This window comes from Nematolebias whitei, chromosome 3 (genome assembly GCF_014905685.2).
Source record: "Nematolebias whitei isolate Nwh7 chromosome 3, NemWhi1, whole genome shotgun sequence".
Classification (NCBI taxonomy): Eukaryota; Metazoa; Chordata; class Actinopteri; order Cyprinodontiformes; family Rivulidae; genus Nematolebias; species Nematolebias whitei.
In genome coordinates, this window is record NC_056500.1 from 189908 (window position 1) to 196089 (window position 6182).

General features: G+C 41.6%; 1 protein-coding gene across 2 annotated transcripts in view; it reads right to left on the reverse strand.

The window, feature by feature from the left end:
• The window catches only part of LOC119430439 (nuclear factor 1 X-type), a 263595-nt gene that overhangs the window by 99841 nt on the left and 157572 nt on the right, over positions 1 to 6182 (reverse strand). The window lies entirely within an intron of this gene.

Consider the following 6182-nt stretch of genomic DNA (forward strand, 5'->3'; position numbering starts at 1 on the left):
AAAATAATGACCTTTATCACAATATGCTAATTTTTTGAGAAGGACCTGTATATTTGGTGTTGTCGGTACCGGGAGTTGTACCAACAATCTTCCATTCAGAGGCCCACTTTCTCTAACCTCTGCGCCACCACTCCCTCCCACATCCTAACCCCCCCACCCCACCGGTCAACAACTTTCGTCACTAACATAGCAGAAAGCTAGTGTGCAACGTGGAGGTTTCTCCCACTTCTCCCCCCACCCCGTAGACAAAAACCCCTAAATAGATGAACACGCTGCAAAGCCAAGTGACTGAGGAGGAACGCTGTTTCTTAAAGGGAAATAATGCCATCCACCACGCCTCTGACCCCCCACCCCCACCCCAACCCTGACACAAAAAAAATCTGGATCTAGACGATTAATGATAATGACAAATATTAGTTTGAAATTGGTGAATTTCATTGAAAAGCGACAAGTTTGTAGGTATGATATATACATATTTACACATTAACATTACACACACACACACGAGTGTGCATGTGTACAGTCTTGCAAAAAAGTCTTGGGTTATCCTTCATTTTTAATATTTTACTTTTAAGGAGCTAGACCAACTTTCAACTTTGGCTGTTTTTATATTAGCTGCTTCTTCATTCGTTTTAGTGTGTTCTTTCCACCTGATCATTAAGATAATACAAATAACCCCCAAACCCCAAAATAACCATGGTGGTGTCTACTTCTTTAAAAAATTCCTTCTTTACATAGAGAACTTTCTAATTAGCTTTTTTCTATGTATGTGAATGATTGGCCCTGAGACAACTTTGTTGTGAATTGGCGCTTTAGAAATCAACTGAATTGAATAAAACAGATGTATCTCCTGACAAATTGAGTTCAAACACACAATTAGCTCCCACATTTTTTTGTTGTTGTTGATTACACAAAACATTTCGAAGACACGAGTTTGAACTTTGCATAATCCTCAAAGTGCTAGAAATAACTAAATCTAATATCCTGTATATATATATGTATATATTTAAACAGATCTATAGAACTGTCTGAATGTATATGTGTGTGTCTTTGTCCCTGTATCACACTGCCTCTGTGCCAGGCAAGCAGTCTGTGTGACGAGGTGGTGGAGTGAGTGTGAGTGTGTGTGTTTGTGTGTGGAGCAGGTGTGCCTGGCTGCCCTGCACAGCTTGCTGCCCATCTGTGCTCCCGTCTGTGTGCCGCCTGCGCCCACACGCTGCCAACAGCACCACACTACGGCAACAAGACCCAGGAGAGGGATGCTGAGAGACAAGGGGAGCGAAGGAAGAAAAAAACAGAGATGGAGGAGAGGAGGAAAAAAGGAGAAGAATGGGAAGAGGAGAAACGAGGAATGTGAGAGGAAAAAACGAATAAGGCTTACAAAGCTGGGAATTAGAAGAAGAGAATGGGAAGAAAGTTGTAGAGGTGCAGTAAGCAGGTTCTGGGTCTGCAGAGAGCAAGAACCTGCAGAGTAGGAATGTGCGATATGGCATAAAATTCATATCACGATATGTATTGTGAAGGGTGGCGATAACGATATATATCGCAATGTGTTTTTGGTATAAAACTTGCAATAGGAATAAAAAAAATAGGGTGTCCTTTTGCCATCATTTATTTTGAATTAAGAAAATTCCACCACTAGGTCCAGAGAGTTTTTAAATAATAAACAAAGTATTAGGCTTCTTTCTTGTAGAGAAAAACAGTGCAAAAGATATCAAATGTAGTTTTAGCCATATGTTTTAAACAAAAGAATATGTTGTTAACTCTTAACAGTTTCCAGTCTTCTCCCTTAAGAAATGAACAACAACAGAGCAGCAACTGAAACACTTCATCCTCCAAGCCTCTAGTTGGCGTCTCCTTCCACTTTAATGAAGAGCTGACACAAAATGAGTCTGTGGCTTTGACCAGAGTCTCGCAGTAAAATCACACAGCACAGAGTTCTTTTCACAGATCAGAGAGCAGGTTTCTCTAAAGATGACCAAATCTTACTTTAACTTTGGACGGGAAAAAAAAAAAAACTTTTGACGGAACACAGCGTTTTGCGCATGTGTCCGAGTACGGCAACACTACGGCAAGCCGGGCGTAGTTAGCTTGTAGCTTCGCTACTTAGCCCTCGAAGAAAAGACTTTAACGCTACTTGTGCACAGTTTTCAACTCCAAAAAAGTAACGATTAAATCTGACAGCTCTGATGTTACATCAGACACAGCATTACTGTGGTTAGCCGGTAGAAGACAGATCTTTAGCGTAGGCTAAATTTCTATCGTATCTACCGTTTACCATTTATATTGCACATTCCTACTGCAGAGTAGCAAGAACCTGCAGAGGAACATGAACCTACAGAGGAGCAAGAACCTGCAGAGGAGCAGGAACTTGCAGAGGAACATGAACCTGCAGAGAAACAGGACCCTGAACATGAACATGCAGAGCAGCAGGACCCTGCAGAGGAACATGAGCCTGCAGAAGAAAATGAACCTTCAGAGGAACATGAACCTGCAGAGGAGCAGGAACCTGCAGAGGAACATGAAACTGCAGAGGAACATGAACCTGCAGAAGAAAATGAACCTCTTACTGGAGTGTAGATGTTAATGAGATCACATAAATATGATATATCCTTAGATGCATTAATCTGTCCTCCAGCTCTGATGTTAAAAATCTTGGTGTTATTTTTGAGCAGGACATGTCTTTTATCCCCCACATTAAAAACGTTACTAGAACCTCCTTCTTCCACCTGCGTAATATCACTACTGTAGTGAACTCAGCCTCCGGTCAAACCTGCCTCTGAGGACCTTCATGGGACAGGAACTGTTATTTCATTGATTTGAATCCAGAAATACAAATTAGCTCATCCAGAGACTTTCTAATTGTATCCTGAACTAATCAATTGAAAGAACACTCTTTTTATATTATCATTACTATTTTACAATGTCTTGATAATCAAAAGTGTGTTTAGTTCATACTATTTTTAAATGTTGAAGTGAACCACTCATTTTAAATCAACTGTGAAAGAGTATTAATGATTTTTTTAAATCCTCATTCAAAGTAGAAATCAAATTAAATGTCTATGTTACAAAGTAATTATGCATTTTTGATCTTCTGTCTGAAATGAGAAAGGAGTGATGTCGGTCAAAAGTCGGAGACAGTCGCAAACAAGTTTATTGGAACGAACTGTCATGTTTTTAAACCTCTCAGACAGAAACAAGAGAACTGGCACCTGTAAGTCTGTCATTTCTCCAAAATATTTTCTCGTCAGTAACTAACCGTTCCTAAATATTTCTGATGTTTTCTCGACTTGTAATGACCCTCTGACGTCACTAAAACCACACCCCTGTTGGTTCTTTCAACCAATCAGGACTTCCTAAAAGTGACCAGAAGCAGAACTCTTTAAAAGTCGACACTTCCTAGTTCAGAGCGCTGAGTTCTAGTTCGGAGAAGTTCAGTTCTGGAGTGGAGTTGAGTTCTGAAGTGAGTTCTGGAGTTAGTTGGTTAGTTCCGTGACTTCTTCAGGTTCTGATGGAGTTCGGCTGGAGTTCCTAGGAGTTCTTCCGAGTCTAGTTGGGATTATGGAACCTTCCACATCTGAGTGGAACCGTTAACGGACTCACAGCTCAAGTGAGTCCACCCGGGAGGTGAGAGTGTTGTTGAACGGAGTACCGTCACTACTTCGGACGATTCTCAGCCATCCTAAGGAGACGCTGAAAGGTAGCGTTGAAATGGAACTCCGTACCGGAGCTGACCTATCTTCTGCAAAGGTAACGAGTCGCTTCACTACCGAGTGTACCAGGGCTGAGCTGGGGTCGGATGAAGGGTGCCATTCCTCGTCAACACACTTTCTTCCTCCACATCTTTTCTCTCCATTTAAACTCCTTCATTTCCCATCTTCAAACTTCTATCTTGCCAGTAATTAATCCAGATATCTTCAGAAATGTCTGTTGTTTTTATTAAGTAAAACGTGCCAAGTTTTATTAATCAGAGCCGATAGTATAATCATGTGTACAAGGTTTTGATGTTAAATTTTGATTCTGTTAATAAATGACCACATTCATTTTGATGGGTCAAAGAAAATTAACGTCTCATGTCACTGATTAAACATCTACAACACAGTACCTCTGTCACATATCTGTCAAGTAGCTCGAAAAAGTGAGAACCCGTTATTAAAAATTGACTGTAGTGGAGCTCCTAAGCTAACTGAAGCTAACCTAGCCTTAGCATACTACACTAACATTAGAAACATCTGATTTAAAAATGATGCAGAAAAACTGATCCATGCATTTGTCACGTCTAGACTGGACTATTGCAATGGTTTATTATCTGGGTGTCCAAATACTTCTTTAAGGGTGCATTCACAGCAGCCCTATTTAGTCCGCTTTAATCGAACTCTAGCTCATTTTCCTAGAAAGTCCGGTTTGTTTAGGGAGGTGTGAACGCGCCATCGAACTCTGTCACGGAACAAAAAGGCGAACTCTGGCCCGGGCTAAAGCCTAGGTCTGGGTCCAGTAGAAGAGAACTCCAGCACGGTTCCAGTACAGTGTGAATGTAAACAGACCGGGCCGCGCTCCACAGGACAAACAAACACACATTTCTCTTATATGGAGCCGTCAGCTGACTTGTGTGAAAAACAATATTCTCCATGGTCTTCTGTCTCATCTTCTGCTCATGCTAAGTCCATTTTTGAAAAATGACAAAATATAACTCCTAAAACTGCTAAAGCTTGATGCCACTTTGTTTTTATTTTTATTTACAGAAAAAGAAGAAAACGTGTGTTCAGAGGTTTTTGTGTCGTTTCTTTCAGTAGTTCTTGGTGCAGCGCCCCCACAGGCGAGCGGGGGAATAGGTTGGTTCAACAGGTTGACTCGACTGCACAGTGCAGTGTGAATGAAAACTCACCAGCTCAAATGTAAACAAAAGGTCATGAATATTGGTACTGAACCGAACCGAGTCTACCGGACTATCTGGTGTGAAAACGACCTAAAATGTCTTCAATTGATCCAAAATGCTGCTGCCAGAGTCTTAACTGGAGTTACTGGGAGAGATCATATTGCTCCAGTTTGAGCTTCTCTCCATTGGCTCCCTGTCAAGTCCAGAATAGAATTCAAAATCTTACTTCTAACCTACAAAGCTCTCAACAACCTAGCTCCATCTTATATTACAGATCTTATTGTTCCATATTTTCCTAACAGAGCAATTCACTCTCAGACTGCAGGTTTACTTGTGGTTCCTAGAATTTACAAAAACAGAATGGGAGGCAGATCTTTTAGTTCTCAGGCTCCTCTCTTGTGGAACCAACTTCCAATCTCTGTCCGTGAGGCTGACACATTATCCAGTTTTAAAACTAGGATTAAGACTTTCCTTTTTGCTAAATCCTATAGTTAGGGTCGGCTTGGGTTTCCTGAGCTGTCCCTTAGTTATGCTGCTATAGGCTCAGACTGCTGGAGGACAAACTGACCACACTTTTCACTCTGCTACTGTCTTTACTTACTCTGCTCAACCTGTTTTGTATTTGTAATTATTTTTTCTATCCTTAACATGTGTTTTTTGTCTTTCAGATACACCTGGGCCTATATCTGGACCTGGACCGATATCTGGACCTGGACCTATATCTGGACCTGGACCGATATCTGGACCTGGACCTATATCTGGACCTGGACCTATATCTGGACCTACCATTCTGTGTTCGTCTGCCTCTCCTTCCTGTCCTCTCAACCAGTCCTGAGCCTGGTTCTGCCAGAGGTTTCTTCCTGTTAAAAAGGAGTTTTTCTTTCCACTGTTGCCACTGTGCTTGCTCAGGATGGGAGACTGCAACAAAGCCAAGATTCAACTTGTCTGCTGGATTCCTTAGATAGAGAACTTTACTGATTGATATGTGAATGTTCCTGTAAAGTCCCTGAGACAACTTTGTTGTGATTTGGCGCTATATAAATAAACTGAATTGAATTGAACATGAACCTGCAGAGGAACATGAACCTGCAGAGCAAGAACATGAACCGGCAGAGGAGCATGAACCTGCAGAGGAACATGTACCTGCAGAAGAACATGAACCTGCAGAAGAACATGAACCTGCCGAAGAACATGAACCTGCAGAGGAACAGGACCCTGCAGAGTAACAGGACCCTACAGAGGAGCATGAACCTGCAGAGGAACATGAACCTGCAGAAGAACATGAACCTGCAGAGGAACATGAACC